At 37.7% G+C, this 18,646-nt stretch overlaps 1 protein-coding gene across 3 annotated transcripts in view; it reads right to left on the reverse strand.

The window, feature by feature from the left end:
• FLRT2 (fibronectin leucine rich transmembrane protein 2) overlaps positions 1-18,646 on the reverse strand; it is a 99,567-nt gene that overhangs the window by 29,111 nt on the left and 51,810 nt on the right. The window lies entirely within an intron of this gene.

The following is an 18,646-nucleotide window of genomic DNA, read 5'->3' on the forward strand; positions in this document are numbered from 1 at the left end:
TAGTGAGGTCAATTCTTCTTTTACAACATCGCTCACATGCCTCCCGTCCTTTATTTATAGCTATCCCCAAAAATGAGCTGAACTGCACTTGCCTCACATCTCTTTGTCTCCAGTCTCTAAATCACCATCAATTACTTACAGATGATATTCTGAAAGTATCATTGTGCCCATCATAGACTGTCCTATTAACAACTTTTATTTCTACTGCCTGTGACAATAATATTTAACATTTCCATGGCTGTATACAGTCTTTTTATTTGGATCTTGGATTTAAATCCCAGATCTAACACTTCCTAGCTATGTGACCTTGGGGAAGTTACTTAATTTTCCTGTGGCCTGGTTTCTTCACCTGTAAAATACACGTATAATTTGTTAATCAATGGATAAAGGGAAGAAAGAAAGAAAAGGAGGAAAGAAAGAAGGAGGGAGGGAGGAAAGAAAAGAGAGAGAAGGAGAAAGATGAATTGAACTGATTAAAGATTAATTAATGGCTAAGGTACGACTTAAGTTTGTTTAGTTGTACATGGCATTATCAGACTAACTTAAAACTTCTTCCTTCAATCCAATGTGGTATAGAGGGAAATACATTAGAGAAACCAGTGTTCAATGCCTGAATATTCTAGTGAGTGGCTCTGTGATACTGTGGAAAGTAATTTAACTTCACTAGGTCACAGTTGTCTCCTGGTAAATATGAATAACAGTATCTACTTTACAGGGTTGCTTTAAGAATTACGAAGAGAAATGTGTTGTATCTTTGGTAGCCCCCTACTTACAAGATTATTCTGCAGAGTGGTTTCGAGAGGCAGCAGCCAAAATACGACCATTTCTGCACCTTGCAAATACTTTTAGCTTATTAAGAGTGTTTCATAGGACCAAAAGCTGTTTGCAGTACTTGCCATCTTTAAAAAAAAAAAAAAAAAAAAAACTCACTTCTCTTATTTCATCTTAATGCATAGCTATCTAAAATAAGTTGCACATCATTAAACCTATCGCACAACACAGGCTTTTAAAGGCTGTCTGAATAATAGTAGAAAGAGTTAAACCATTGAATTCCAAAGACCTACATCATTTACTTTGTTCTGTCCCTATCGGGAAGTGTCGTCACTTCATTTATCTAGGATTGCATATTAAAACCGGAACAGGAAGAAGAGGAATTTTATAATGTCTAAGGTTTCCTTCAGCTTGACAATCCTATGAGATCCAACTGAGTAGCGGCTTTATGATCACACACACTTCTAAAGAACTTCTCAGAGCATCAGAACATCACCATCAGAAGCCAAGCCCTACGATGAATTCAGTGGACATAAAGTGCTAATAAGGATGATAAAGAAGACTTGGTTTTCTGAATCTGCTCCCAGTATCTGGTATCACTTGTGCAATGTACCCCAAAATCACTTGAAAATCTAAGTTTAGCATTCCAGTATAATGCCTTTATTCAGTTACAAAATCTGTTTAATTCCAGGATGAATGAAACACAATTCACCCAAGTCCCACTCCATCATTCCCTTTTCTCTGAAACGCAGTCAGACAGACGTGCATGTCCGAACACTTCTTCTGTCATTAATGAGCAGTGGGCAAGTATGCAGCAAATCATGTAACTATTCTGATCCCAAATCTCCTTGCAACGAGGTTATAAAGATTAAATGAGGCTACTTATGCAACGTTTTTATTTAGTAAATGGCCTGAATAGAGTAAGTGCTCAATAAATGGCAATCATTATTTTCATCATTAGACGTAAGATGTGTCTATATGAAGTGACTAGATTGACAGTTTTGAGTGAAACAACTGAAGGAAATAGTGACAAGTGTAGGCAAGCCATAAGAAAAAGAATTTGAAACTGAGATCAGCTCAGATCAGTTCTCAACTGCAGACCATTATGTTTCTGACTGTAAATAAATCATTTTGTGGGTATAAAGGAATGCCAACAGAATATATCATCTCAGCAGTCCCACTCAGCTTTAACATCTATCAGTATACAATTTTAAGCCACACGTTTCCACGTAATTCACTCATGTTTTTAGATTTCCACAGAAGTAGAAATAATTGTGTCTCTGAACAGACTGGACTCCTCACAAGTTGTTTAAACCCAATAAATATCTTAAAGTTGGCTGCATCCTTAGCAGGGCATGGTGGCACACGCCTGTAATCCCAGCTACTCAGGAGGCTGACGCAGGAGAATTGCTTGAACCTGGCAGGCAGAGATTGCAGTGAGCCGAGATTGTGCCATTGCACTCCAGCGTGGGCAACAAGAGCAAAACTCCATCTCAAGTAAGTAAGTAAGTAAGTAAGTAAATAAATAAATAAATAAAGTCGACCACATCTTGTTACTTCCAGTATCAGGCTTCTAATCAAGAAAGTAGAGCAACTACAGAAAAAAATAAGCTCACAGACTTTGCCATTTAGCTGGTAATGGCAGCCAGCAAAATCAGGTAGAACAAATAAAAAGACAAACTTACAATGACCTATATGATGTATTTTCTCATAAAGAAATCAACATTCTCTAAATCGTCCATCTCCTTTTCTCACATACCTCTCTTAGTTAATAAAAGAACATGTATGGAGTATTGTGTATATAAATGTAGTTCATGCCCTAACATCTTATATTTCTCTTCACCTTTCTCTCATGGCCTGATATATATTCTCTCATTTTCCAGCTCCTTGAGCTACATTTTTCCTTATTATATTTTAATTGACTTTTTCATATTACATTTTGCTTGAAAGGATGATTTGAGTTCAAAAGCACCAAAGTTGTCATACCTTTTGAGCAAAGCTTTATGTCATATTTAATTTGATCCAAACTTGGATAGCAAACGCTGGTGTTCCTCTTCATTTTTTTCATCTCAATGCAATAAAATATAATAAAGGCATAGCTAAAAATAATAAAGAAGAAATCATTTCTGTCATTCAAACACCCAGCTTTCACCTTGACTTTGGCACTCAGAAAACTCTATCGTTTTTAAATGTTTGCTTGTTTTCTGAGAATCAAATCGTTAAGGCCATATGCTGTCTCCCAGCTCAGTATTCTCATTACCATTTCAAGTGTGCTTAAAATCAATTGAAAGTCAACACACCCCATAATAAGGCATGTTCTTATCTGCACCAGTTGCATGGTAACTGCTCACCTGTGAAAAATCTGAATTCTCCCAGGTACCATCATGATAGGCAAAGAGAATTTAAACAATGAAAATGTTTAAAAAAAAAAAGCTTTAGCAAGGTGATGGGGTTCAATTACTTTAGAATCGCTACCTCTGAAACTATTTTATCTATTTTTATATTGGACAATTCCGGAAAATAAATTCCCACATTAAAATCCTTTTTCCACATTAAAAAAAAAAAAAAGTCTGTTTTACGTTACTGTCTAATCTCTGGTTTGGCCCATGATTGTAGAAGGCGTAACATGACAAATAGCTAACAAATGTGCTGGAGCTCCTCAGAAAAGAAAACAGAGCGACATGAAAAGTGTGGGTCCAGTTGTTTTAATATTTACAGAAATGCCTGATTCTATTTAAGATTCTTGTGAAGATGAGTATTGGTGGTAATTTAACGGACCGCACCTAAATCCGCGAGGACAGTTTCTATGTCAGTCTCCAGATCTGGAAGAGAAGATAACGTGTGAAAACAAACAACGGCAAAGGTTCAGGGAAGCCTGTTTCCTGGCCCCTGGGTGAGATGCGGCCTCCTTGCCCTGTGTAGGGAGTCATTGTTTGTTTTTTGGGCATCAGTATTTTAAAAGACTCTTCCTGGACAGTCAAAAAATGAACTGTAATTTCCTGAGAGATGCAGCCATAGCCCGTCTGAATCGGAATGAAAACCAGTCCAATCCCAATTGCAGAAATCTCAAAAGACCTCCGAACCCACCCCAGGGGACTTGTTCAGCTCAACTCCAAGTAACAGACCAAGAAACACAATCACTTCTTGCCCACCAACTAAACCCTTCCAAATCTTCTTCACAGAACCAAGAAAATATATATGTGAAGTCAAGAAAACATAGCAAACCAGAAATAGCCTAGCTTTCCCACTGGGTCTATTACTTGATATTGAGAACTTATCCCCCTATAGAAATAGCTATGGATTTTTCCAGGTCCTTCTGTATCAGGGCTTCAAAGAAAATTTTGAATATTAATCCTATCGATGCCCTTTGAACATGGTAGGCAGTTATACCTTGGATAAAAGCAGGACATTAATTCCTAAGCTCTTATCATATAGACTTCAAACGGTTCTTTCTTCCATATTTTCGAAAGGAATCCATGATTTCTCATAGCTGTGTGCGTATACAGATAGGTAACAAACAAGCACACGTGTATACTTGAAATGTATGCAAATCAGTTACTGAGCACCTTCTCAATGCCAAGCACCTTGTTGGGCATTTTTTTATTTTTTATTTTTACATCTTACTGCTAATCGTCACAAAATTCTTGTAAGTCATTATTACTAGCCCATTAGTGAGATTTATTTTAAAACTAAAGTTAAGAAAAGTAAATTCATTCAGTAGTTGGTCCTAGGATTATGTGACTCCCAAAGCCACGGTCTTTCTAACTTATAGCACAAATCTCTTATTAGTTAATGACTTCGGCCATTATGGAAGTATAGTTGGCACTAGAACAACATGGGTTTGAACCATGCAGGTCCACTTAGATATGGATTTCTTTGAATAACAGTAGCACCAAGTGTACCTGCCTCTGCTGCTTCCCTTTTACCCTTCATCTCTTCCACCTCTGCCACCCTGAGACAGCAAGACCAACCCCTCCTCTTCCTCAACCTACTAATGTGAAGATGATGAGGATGAAGAACTTTATCATGATCCATTTCCTCTTAATGGATAGTAAATGTATTCTCCTTACAATTTCCTTAATAACAGTTTCTTTTCTCTAGTTTATTGTAAGAATACTGTCAATAACACATATAAAATACAAAGTATGTGTTAATCGACTATGTTATCGGTGAGGCTTCCACTCAACAATAGGCTGTTAGTCGTTACATTTTTGGGGAGTTAGAAGGTAACGGCAGATTTTTCAACTGTGCAGAGGGTCTGTGTTCCTAATGCCAGCATTTTTCAAGAGTCAACTCTATTAAGTAAACTTTAGTTTTTATGAGGATTATAGGAAAATTGAATAGGAGACGGGTTTAGATTCAAGGGTACCAAAATATGTGTTTCTCAACTGCCAATGAGTGAGATTAAACAACTCCAAAGACCCTCATTCTTTCAGAGCTCACGGAGAAAGTTCTCAACTGTTTATTGAGCACCTACTGGGGTAAGAGAAATTTAGAGTGTGTGGTAAAGGGCCAAGGTTTAAATAGTCATGGTCAAGCTAAGCTGCATCTAGGGTATGTGAGTTGAGACTTACAAGCATGAGGGAGAGGTACACACACATTTCTGGGAGGAGCTATTTGATGAAGTTCTACTCACTCACACAAAACCAAACTCAAAGACACGTGCATACACGCCACACACAATGCAAATCCCCAGGCCTTCCCAGCCATACTGATCAAGGCCTACATAACATTTTCCTCTTGTCCCTTAACTAAGAGTATTTAATATTTAAACAATAACAGTTAAATGTTATATGCTTAGTGTATGTTTAATATTATTAAACAATACTTATTTTAATGAAATTAAAAACAAATTATTAACAAATACTGGGACCTGAATATTCTAAGTAAGTAGACAAATGATGGGATATACAATATGTAAGGTGACTAGGAATTTTAAATACACACACACACACAGGCACACACACACAGACACATATATATATATGTGTGTGTATATATATATATATTTTATTTGAGATGGTGTCTCACTCTGTCTCCTACACTGGAGTGCTGTGGCATGATCTTGGCGCACTGCAACTGCTGCCTCCTGGATTCAAGCGATTCTCCTGCCTCAGCCTCTGGAGTAGCTAGGATTACAGGCATGTACCCCCATGCCTGGCTAATTTATATATTTTCAGTAGAGATGGGGTTTCACTATGTTGGCCAGGCTGGTCTCAAACTCCTGACCTCAAGTGATCCGCCTGCCTTGGCCTCCCAAAGCACTGGGATTACACAAAAATATAATTTTTAAAAAATCAAATGCTCAGTACCTTTAATGCTCAGAGCCAGGTACAAGATTGTTTCAATTAAAGGGAAAAAAATGTCCAGGTAACTAAGAGTCACATGAACAATGCTAAATCGCCAAAAGAAATAGTTGAAGGTTGGCAATGATGTAAAGAGTCAACAATTTGTAAAACATTATTCACTGGCTCTGAAGTAGACTATAAATACCAAACAATACCTTGGTTCTTATCCTCAGAAAGTACATGACATTCAAAACCCTACTGGCACTTACAGATTTGGGCACAACACATTTTCAGTCTTACCAAATCAACAGAATTTCAATCATATGTAAGGAAGAGTCGTATGAAAGGTGACAAGCTCTAAATTAACCCTACTAGCCCTGCAGCCAGAAGGTGAGGTCTGAGAAAGAGTTTGAACATTATGTGCAAGAGATAGTGGTTAATTTCATGGAATTTCAAAAGTCACATAGAACTGGGTACACAGACATTGTGGGAAAATCTGAAAATTTTAGGAAAAGTCTGAAATTAACCATTGGAAAGCAGCTTCAAAAAAAAGTAAAAGCTAATCTAGGAAAATTATTTAAACATCTAGCAAAATGTCTGTTTACTTTTCTCTTTTGTAGTTAACCTCAATGTTCTTAAAGAAACAGTATAACCTGGTGGCAATTACTCAGCCTAAGGAAAAAAAGGAAAGGTTACCCATATCCAAATGTGAATTGATATTTAGTGTACAACAGATGAAGATACCTTTTCTGCATTTTCAATTCATTGATTTGAAACTATTACTTGAAAATACTGTGTTAAACATTTATGTATTTTGAAAACATTATAGAATGACTACAAAGAAAGCCCTGTGCACATGAAGCCAACAATGCAGAATGTCCTCCAGCTATGACTATTCCATTATACTCTGCATGGTATAATGTATGAACAGGTACAGATTTTCTTTTTTTTTTTTTGAGATGGAGTTTTGCTCTTGTCACCCAGGCTGGAGTGCAGTGGCATAATCTCAGCTCACTGCAACCTTCACCTCCTGGGTTCAGGCGATTCTCCTGAGTAGCTGGGATTACAGGTAACCAATCCTATGCCTGACAAAAATTTTTGTATGTTTAGTAGAGATGGGGTTTCACCATGTTGGCCAGGCTGGTCTCAAACTCCTGACCTCAGGTGATCTGCTCACCTCGGCCTCCCAAAGTGCTGGTATTACAGCCATGAGCCACTGCATCCAGCTGATTCCAGGTTTTCACCTGGCAAGTAATGGTGATACTGCTTTGCACATACCAGACCCCATTTGGTCTTAGAGTTGACGTATATTTATCACCAAACAGGATGGTCTACAAGTTCCATCTATCTGAACCAGTTCTATCTATCTGATAGAAAAAGAAGGGAGAGTAGAGGTTTCCATTTACCACATGTCCCACAATTTGCAGCCCATTTGCTACCAGATTAGGAGAGGAATCAGGATGTGGTTTTTGGGATGTAATGAGCAGAAGAAAGAGGAGCTACCACCTTCTTTCTCTGGGGACATTTTCTTATTTTTCTATTTTCTCTTCTATCATCACAAGAAAACCATCTTTATCCTATCACTTGTTTTATTAAAAAAATCTTATAAAATTTTTTTTTGTTTTCTTCTTGTCACATCTGTTTTAATGACCCACTGGAGGCAGAGTAAAATCAGCGACTATGTAAAAAAATATTTAATGTGACACTTTTAAAGTCAATTTGTAATTTACTTTGTTAATTCTTCGTGGAGTGAGTTATTCATTTCTTGACTGCTTATGTGTTTAAAACAATGACATAAATGCATACTAAAACTATATAGCATTCTATATAAGCATAATGCCTCTCTATTCCCCACATCTATAAGAGTCAGGGCTTAGCTCATGAAATATTTAATAAGCGATAAAAATGCTATGTATTCACCAGACAAAACACCACCTCATTTATAAATTAGGTAGCCATGTACACCTGTCACTCAATAAATCAAGAGCAGTTAAGAAGAAACATTTAGTTGACTACTGCCCTAGATACATGGAGATCTGTTATATTCTCAGTTGTTTCATATACTAATTGGCAAAAGCAATCTGATGGTTATTTTGCAGGGTTGAGGTGATGGGATTCCCAGTCACCTAAGGATTCACCTAAGTTACATTTCAAGTGCTTAATTACAACCTGCTCTGTAACTTCCTCGAGCAAGAGGCAGGGCTGTGGTGTGTCTGCTGTCCATGCATCTTCAGAACTTCGGAGGCCAGATCTTTTTTTCCATTGCAGAATTTCTAACTGGGAAAGGCATTCCCACAGGACAATGTACTTCAAACATATCTATACTGGAAAAGGGTAAGATGTGTCCTCAGCTTCTATGAAATGAATGGGTGATACCAACATGCAGTCACTACTGATGCGTGCTTTCATTCAGTTTCTCTACAATGGTTTTGTATTTACCCAATCCTCAGTGATTCCAAGGCTTGAGAAAGGGTCTATCCCTGAGAAAATGGCTTGGAAAGGGGTTGTGTTACAACCTCCTCGCTTTCTTCTTATCGTATTTGAAATATTGATGGCTGACAAATGAACTGTTTCATCTCCAAAATTAATTCCAATGAACAATGCTTTCTTTTTCCAAAATCTGTATTTGCTTTTCAATGAATTGGATGTCTTGGAATTCCTTTCAAAGAGTTTTGCAGTTACTATCACGCTACCCCCAAAGTCAAAAGTAAAAGATATTACAGTAGAAGATGGTGTTTGCTTCCCAAAAAAGAAAAAGAAGAAACACAAATGATTTAATGACTCACTCAAGGCCACACAGCAATTCAGAGGAAATATTGATTAGAAGTCTGACTCAACGAACATGTAACTACTGCATATCCCAAGCACACAATTAGGAAAGAGAGGTGAGCAATTTTAAAAATGCTATGGCTCAAGCCTGTAATCCTAGCACATCGGGAGGCCGAGGCAGGTGGATCACCTGAGGTCAGGAGTTTGAGGCCAGCCTGACCAATATGGTGAAACCCTGTCTCTAATAAAAATACAAAAATTAGCCAGGCATGGTGGTGGGTGCCTGTAGTCCCAGCTACTTGGGAGGCTGAGACAGAGAAATGCTTGAACCCGGGAGGCAGAGGTTGCAGTGAGCTGAGACAGCACCACTGCATTCCAGTCTGGGCAACAGAGCGAGACTCTGTCTCAAAAAAATAAAATAAAAATAAAAATAAAATGAAATAAAAAACGCTTACTCTGTCCCTTCTCCATATGCATGATACTGTGCAAATGTTACTGCCTTCACAATACATGGATCTCTACACAAGTTTTAATTTACTATACCCACAAAGAGAGAAGGAAGTATTTATCAGTGCACTTCACCCATCATTGAGATGAAGAAGCAGGCATTAGCGATTTGCTTTTCAAGTTCTACACTCTTATGTTCAGATGAAAAAACAGAAGGGCAAGAAGACAGGTATTATACAGCACATGGGTTAAGGCGAAGGAAATTCATCTAGGGCACTCCCAGGCTCTGTCACATGGCCAGCAAAGTCATTCTAACGGGGGCAGTTTTGCCTCACTGCCCCCACCCCAAGGAAATCTGGCAATGTTGGAGACATTTTCGATAGTCTTGACTGGGGATGCTACCGGCATTTGTTGGGTAGAAGCCATGAATGCTGCAAAATCCCATACGATGCACAGCTCAGCATCCTACAACAAAGAGCTCAAAAGGTCCATAGTGTTATGTTAAAAAAAAAAAAAAAAAAACCCTGGGCAAAAACAAGAAAACTGGAGGAATCACATTGACCTCAGATTATACTACAGAGCTACAGTAACCAAAACACCATGGTACTGGCATAAAAACGGACACACAGACCAATAGAACAGAATAGAGAATCCACACACCTACAGTGTGTTCACTTTTGACAAAAGTGCCAAGAACATATGCTGGGGAGAAGACAGTCTCTTCAATAAATGGTACTGGAAAAACTGGATATTCATATGAATAAGAGTAAAAATAGACCTGTATCTCTTGCCATATACAAAAATAAAATAAAAATGTATCAAACACTTAAATGTTAGACTTCAAACAATTAAACTACTACAAGAAAACCTAGGGGAAAATCTCCAGGACATTGGTATGGGCAAAAATTTCTTGATCAATACCCCACAAGCACAGGCAGCCAAAGCAAAAATGGACAAATGGGATCACAGGTAAAAAGCTACTGCACAGCAAAGGAAACTATCAACAAAGTGAAGAGACATACCCACAGAATGGGAGAAAATATGTGCAAACTGTCTATCTGACCAGGGCTTAATAACAAGAAGATATAAAGAGATCAAATGACTATAGGAAAAAAGCTAATAATCCAATCAAAATATGGGCAAAAGATTTGGATAGACATTTCTCAAAAGAAGACATACAAATGGCAAACAGGCATATGAAAAGGTGCTCAATACTACTGATCAATAAAGAAATGCAAATTAAAACTACATTTCGATATCATCATACCCCAGTTAAAATACCTTATAGGCCAGGCGCGGTGGCTCACCCCTGTAATCCCAGCACTTTGGGAGGTCGAGGTGGATGGATCACGAGGCCAGGAGATCGAGACCATCCTAACTAACACGGTGAAACCCCGTCTCTACTAAAAATACAAAAAATTAGCCAGGCGTGGTGGCAGGTGCCTGTCATCCCAGCTACTCGAGAAGCTGAGGCAGGAGAATGGCGTGAGCCCGGGGGGTGGAGCTTGCAGTGAGCCGAGATCGTGCCACTGCCCTCCGCTTGGGTGACAGAGCAAGGCTCCGTCTCAAAAAATAAATAAATAAATAAATAAATAAATAAATAAATACCTTATATGTAGAAGAGACGCAATAAAAAATGCTGGCAAGGATGCGGAGAAAAGGGAACCCTTGTACACTGTTGGTGAGAATGTAGATCAGTACACCCACTATGGAGAACAGTTTGGAGGTTCCTCAAAATACTAAACATTAAGCTACCATATAATCCAGCAATTGCACTACTGTATATACTCCAAAGAAAGAAAATGTTTGTCATTTGTATATCAAAGAGATATCTGCACCCCCATGTTTGTTGCAGCACTATTCATAATAGCCAAGATTTGGAAAGAACCTAAGTGTCCATCAACAAATGAATGGATAAAGAAAATGGAGTACTATTCAGTCACAAAAAAGAATGAGATCCTGTCATCCATCCAACATGAATGGAACAGGAGACCACTATGTTAAGTGAAATAAAGCACGCACTGAAAGACGAACATCACATGTTCTCATTTGTTTGTGAAATCTAAAAATCTAAACAATTGAATTCATGGACATATAGAATAGAAAGATGATTACCAGAGGCTTGGAACGGTAGTAGGGGGCTGGGGTGGAGGAAGGGTGAGTGTGGTTAATGGGTAGAAAAAAAAAATAAAAAGAAGGAATAAGACCTATTTGACAGCACAACGGTGTGACTATGATGAATAATAACTTAATTGTACATTTTAAAGTAACTCAAAGAGTATAACTGGATTGTTTGTAATACAAAAGATAAATTGTTAAGAGGATGGATATCCTATTCTCATGATGTGCTTATTTCACATTGCATGCCGGCATCAAAACATCTTCTGTACCTCACAAATACATACATTTGCTATGTACCCACAAAAAGAAAAAATTTAAAAAAAAAAAAAAAAAACTGAGCTACTGATAGGACCTGGATCAAGTCATTTAATTTCTAGAAGGCCAAGTCTTATTTGAGCAATACTATCAATAACCTTGAAGGGTAGATGAGGGTACCACAAGAGACAATTCAAGCAAAGCCCTTTACCCAGTAACTGAAATGTTTATTGAATTGGAAGTATTTTTATTGTTTTTAGTAATATTAACGCGCGTCTGTCTTTCACTTAACAAGATATGAGGAGAAGAAAGAAACTATATGAGGCCACAAAAACAGGCACTAATTTTAGTGTATAATAGTATTAAGAAAATAAAATTCAGGACTCAAATAGTCACACTTGGTTCGTTCTACAATATTTTTGTCAAATCCCATCATCATCAATAAGAAAGAAGCTGAAATAAAAGCAGTCCCCCAGAACATTTCCTCATCATTCACCATGCCAAAGTTCCAGACATCTTACTAACCAGGTGATTAGACAATACAGCATTGTGGCTAATATTTAATCATGAGAAATTTATGCTAAAAGAGGATGTTAAAAAATATTCTCGTATTAATATCATCTTTGAAATACGAGCTCTTCTTCCAAGGATGAGTTTTTATGTAAAGTCTTCAGGGTTTTGATTTTGTTCTTTTGAGCTGTCAACGGTGACCACATCTAAAGAGGCCGCTTGCATGCGTCTGCTGAACCTGCGGTAGTGTTTGAGGAACGGCAAAGTGTTTCCTTAGGAAAAAAAAAAAATTCATGGTCAAGTCCTTTAATTTGTTGACATAGTTGGAACTTGAAGAGCAAGTTCCAGTTAAAACGACCTAGAAACTGAGTATGTTTTTTCTGTTTTAGGTGGTGAGGAGGGCCAAACCACAAGATTATACATCAAATGCACAAACAAAACAAATCAGGAAAATCTCGGACAGCTGAAGTAGCTTTTGCGTAGGAATTCTTTGGAGCTATTGGCACACTGGTGTCTGCTGTCGGTGCCAATTACAATGATCAAGATGAGCTCTGCTTTCTTTTTTTTTTTTTTTTTTTCCATTCCTTAGCCAGTTACAAACTGGACGACAAAGCAGTTTCAAGGCTAAAACCTACGCATGCCCACTTCCTGAAATACTAAAAGAATGTAAGTGCTGGTGTGTGTATGTGTGTGTGCTTTCAAGTACCATTTTGGAAGCAAAGTAAAACAAAACTTCCTCGTTTGATGGTAAAATGGGCAATTGCAATACCTTTGTCTTAGATACAGCCAAGGGCTAAATATCAAGTTAGATACTGGTTGTAGAAAGTAATATATAATTGTGTATAAAATAGCATATAATTTCCCTATGGCCAAGCAGGAGAATGTATAGTGGTCTATAAAGGAAAACCAGCTCCACCTAAGCTCAATGAGAACTAGCTTATCTTCCCATGTCAACCTTTTGGATGTGAAATTCTTTCTTCTGACTTTGAGAAACAGCATGACCCCACTACAAATGACTGGATCATGACTAAACTGATTCCATATCTACCATGCCCTTGAGAATCTGCCTGATTGGCGTTAAAATTTCAGTTGCTAAAACAAAAATCTAAACGAAGACCTTTTTAATTTTTTCCTTTTTACTTTGAGATGTATGTGTGTGTGTACATATATATTTACTTCATATATCTACATATATATCAAAATACCATATTTTCAAATTCTAAACTGTGTGAGAATTGGCACATAAATATGAGTGAGCTGTATCATGATTATAAAACACCAATTTTAAGTATCCTTTCTTAAGTATTCATTTTATTATAGTAAGAACAGTAATATGCTGTCTACCATCTTAACAAATTAGGTGTTCAATATAGTACTGTCAACTATAGGCACAATGTCATACAGCAAATCTCTGGAACTTATTCGTTTTCCACAAATGAAACTGTATGTTATTGATTGAGCATTGTTTCTTATTATCAGTATTGTCAGTGCAGTAAGCAGAGTAGATAAGAAAGCTCAGACTCCAGAGTGCCCTGGAATTGAAGCCTGACTCCAGTGCTTACTGCTGTGTGACTTATAGGCAAGTTACTTCACTAACCGCTCTGTGGCTTCTTTTCCTCTTCTGTAAAATGAAGATAAAATAATTATGTATCATGGAATTGTTAGAATTAATCATATTTATATTAACATGTAATATATACACATACATGTGTATGTGTGTGGGTGTATATATATTATATATACACTGATTATATAAAAATATAATATATATACACTAACTATATAAAAATTGTATATAGCTTATATAACTTAAGTATAATATATATTTTAATATATATTTATTTAATGAAATATATATTTCATACTTTTAATTAAGTATATATACTTTTAGTTAAATGTGTATATATAATTAAAAGCATATATTTTAATGCTCATTTATATTTATTTTATTTAAATATATATTTCATTAAAATATATGCTTTTAATTATATATATACATTTAACTAAAAATATACATACTTAATTAAAAGTATGTAGAACGAATACCGAAGAATAAATTATCAAAATATCTTCTATCATTATCCTCTGGTGCATCACTACTCCTGCAGAACATCTTCAAGAACAGAAAATTCTGCTGCTCATCTTTGGTTACCCGGCTGTTCACCTAGACAGACCTCATGGCAGGTGCCACAAGGGCCCTTGTAGCTTTATATCTCCTTTTACCAAAATATCCTGTCATTTAGATTTAGTTAAATATGAGAAAAACAAGGTTCACCCATCTTCATTCTCAAAAAAAACCTTTATTTTACAGTATCAACAACCCTAAATAATAAAGAAATATAATGCAAATAGAATGTCCTCTGTGCACACACACATGCATATAATACACACACACACGATTCTTTCTACGTGCTGAGATTATAATTACTAGTAATTGTATCCTTTAACTTTGGATTTTCCAAATTATCAACAATACACTTACTTTACATTAATGATCAGAAATAAAAAGGTATACATTTTCAAAAATGAAGATAATTTTGGTATTATCAGTATAACTGAACACTGCCGGGCCCTGTGAAATGGGGAAGGCGGCCTGAACACAGTGACCATATAGATACTGCCCTGAAAAATAACAGTCTGGGATGAATCAAACCGGCGAGAGATTTATAAGAGAAATAAAATATTTGAGCAAACCATCTTAACCTTTCAACCCAGAGGGCAGATCCTCACTTCCGTCAAACCTGAAGATGGATGGTCACGAAAGGAAAAGGCTTACTGAGTGATGACGACAGATGATTGGACACGCATTAGGTCCCTTATTCCCACCTCCAACCTTGTAGGTAGTCATCAAGGCCACCATTTTACAAAGAGGGAAACTGGACCTCCAGGTCACACAGTAGGTCAGGGACAGCGTTAGAATGCCACCCCATTTCTTGGCCAAGTTAAATATCCTTTCCTCATGCCACAAAAGCCCTCGACTGCTTCTGGTCTCTCCTTATCCTTCTTACATCTTTATCCATCATCCCTACCTTCCCTCGACCCCGCCACCCGCCTCCCACCCCCATTCTATGCCTTTTGGATACAGCCCCATTTGCAATGAAAAGTAAGCAGGAGTACAAAAGCCTCATATAGCTCCCACACAGAAGGCCTGGCTAAGGTAGGGCCAGCGTTGCCTGAACCCAACAGTATTCTCGCAGATGTGCAGCTGCACACATGCACACCGCCTCTGCAAGGCTCATAAAGCAGCTTTCAGCACCACTTAGATCCTTGTGTCAGCCAGCATCTGCAGGGGCAGCCAGCAACGGCACAGGATGTGATCCTCTGCTCAGCCCAGGCAGGACCTGCCCTGTTTGCAGAGGAGCAGACATGGAGGCCCAGAGAAGGATGTCTGTCCTCTGTGGCTCTGTGGGGCATACTGTCATGTCCTGAAAGACAGCAAGGGGAGAAAGAACCGCAGGATGTCTATGGAAAAACCTCAAAATCTGACTGTATTGAGCCACTCCACCTAGGCATTCAATGCCTACTGCTTTACAGAAATACAGAATTAAGACGCAGCATAAGAAAGGACATTCACAGCTTTGATTGGCCATCACATTTTTGTCTTTATACCTTTCAGCATTTTTTATGTGATTTCTTTTGCTAATGATTTAAACAAGGAAATAAGTGCAATGTATTGAGTCAATATTATGCAGCCATATGTGCACATCTCATTCACAAAAGGCATTTTCTAGTACTGTGCAAATATTAATCAACTTGTTCATTTTGCTAGGCAAGTAGCTAAGGAGCCCTAGTTCGCCAGTGCTTCAACAGAGAGGTTAAAACAATAGAGCAATTTAATTGTAGAGCTTTCCTGAGCCTGCAAACTCACTGGTGAGGAAGTGAGGCAGCCTATATTCTCTGAGGGATAAATAAAGAAATCCTATTGCAAGAATAAAGACGGTCCACTGCACCACAGAGGCAGATCAAAACACTAATGCCAATCACTACCTATTCTTTTTTTTCTTTCTTCTTTTTTTTAAGAAACAGTGTCTTGCTACATTGCCCAGGCTGGCTTCCAGCTCCTGGGCTCAAGGGATTCTCCCAGCTCGGGCTCCCAAGTCACTGGGATTATAGGTGCACCTTTGCATGCAGCCACCACCTATTCTTAAAACATCCATATATCCATTGTCAGATTCTGATTAGTTTAAGAAAAGTCCATTTTCTCTTCCTTCTGCCTGATATTCAGGAGGCTCCTGCCTCTGCTCTTTCTAGGGCATGGCAATCAACATGCAGCACTCCACGTTACATAAAGTAAGTTATATCTCCTTCCCTGCACAATGCCTTGAGGGAATATTCTTCAAGCAGACCAGGAGCTCTGATCCTGACTTTATCCTGTAGGAGTCCAGTGCTGTGCTAGGAGCATCCCTCCACAGCATCTACTGCTTAATTCTGGAAGTACTTGGGCTTAAGTAACTCTTGCCAAAATAGGAGCGTTCTGCTCCTAAAATTCATTGCTTTAATCCACATTTGAATTCCGTTCATGGGACAGAGTGCTCATCAGTGGCTCAATGGATTAACTCCTTGACAGCTACAACTAGGGGAAATCTGGCCACTTCAGCACACCAGCTGCAAGGCTTCTGAGTGGGTGAAGAGTGTTTCTCTAATTTCTGATTGAACAAAATGAATGAACTTTACCTATTCTTTTCCATTATCTTTATTTCTCTGAGTATTACAACACAGTATACGAAAATGAAGGTGGACATTATAAAGAAATAAATCTCCCTTGTATTTCCTATTAGAAGCGCTGGGAGAGACAATTTAACCTTCAGAGTTGATCCCTGCCCTAACCCTTCACAAGGACAATTTCATTTCTCACATGGGAATTTTCCCTAGGTTCTTTTCTTTCAGATGGCTTTCTATTTTAGATAAGGACGGGGAGAGGAGAGTGGGGAGGTAGCTTAGCTTTAACCTCCAGAGCTGTGAAATCAAACAATGGGGCAGAAAATTATAGAAATACATAGTAAAAATATATATATATATATATATATCCAACATACACAGATTCCTATAAAATAGGTCCTTTTTGCTAGCCACTACTTAACAACTCTCAAAATTAGGTGCTGTCATCCTAAATTAATAATAAAAACAACTAGACATGTAATCCACACAAGGACTATATTAGTCCATAAGATGGACTAATTATTATTCCCATTACACATATTATAGTAATGATTATAATGGCAATAGCTATGGTTTACTGAGTGCCTAAGTACGTACCAGGCACCTTATTTGAGATGTCTTCGTTTAATTCACACGGTAGCATTACAAGGTCGATGCTCCAGTTACTCCCATTACACAGATGAAGAAACTGATCCCAGAGAGGATAAATAATGCACCCAAAATCTATGCTAATAAATTCGAGGATTTAAACTTTGATTGGCCTAATTCTAGACTTCTTGACCACTTTGCTACAATGCCTCAAACAAACACTAAGTACACATAGCAATCAATGAGTAGTATTGAAAAAGACCTCTAAGAGTTACTGAACAAGTAATTTCTACCTCTTCCTTGGGGTCTCCATTCAAGCTTTTTGTCACTTTCATAGAGGTTCGTAAATTGAAACAAACCACAACTACACCCTGCATGCATACACAAACATACATCATATAATCACAAGGTTGTGTTTCATATGTATCAAAATAATGCTCATACGGCAACTCAACAGAATTCTATCAACACTCCATTTGTTTTTGCCTTACCACCAATCTACAGGATCTAAGAGCAGGATCAGAATATGGATTCAACCTTCTATAGCACACAGATTGTAGAGTGGCATTTAACATTATGTAAGCACCTCCCATTGTTAGTGGTACTGTTCCATGCCCTTCACTGTATGGAAAGATAAAGTTAATACCAGACTGCACCCATGTTTACAGACACAGCTGTCAACCATAGTCAAGATTTCATCCTTTCAAAGGCTAAGTAAGACCCAAGTTGAAATGAAATGACATAGACTCGTATGTGTCACACTTCCTAACTGTGGGTGGAAAGATCTTAAGAAATAACACTACAAAATGATTCCACACATCACACCAAGTTTTACTCAAATGAAATATGGGTCAAGAACTTTGGGGTGCCAATCTCATAAGCCCCATAAACAAGTACACACTTTCCCTGAATAAAAATAATTTCATTATATAAAATCCATTGCTATAAGTTTAAAATAATACTGTAAAACAAACTTCGTAAGAAGAATGTATATAATGTTACTACATTAGAGAGATAATTCAATCTTTTATTCCGGAAGAAAATGGAAGTCTTCATTCTGGAGTCAACTTCTAACATTAATATTCTTTTACTTGTGCTATGAAGGCCCATGAAGACTCAGACCGTGAACCTAGGGGAAGGGAGCCACCGCCATATTGGTCCAAGAAGTGGAGATGTGGTAGTTTTCTAAACGGTTTGAACTAGGACTCTACGGTACCATCAAACAATTATTTTCCTTT

The sequence above is a fragment of the Macaca thibetana genome, chromosome 7 (assembly GCF_024542745.1).
Source record: "Macaca thibetana thibetana isolate TM-01 chromosome 7, ASM2454274v1, whole genome shotgun sequence".
Taxonomy (NCBI): Eukaryota; Metazoa; Chordata; class Mammalia; order Primates; family Cercopithecidae; genus Macaca; species Macaca thibetana.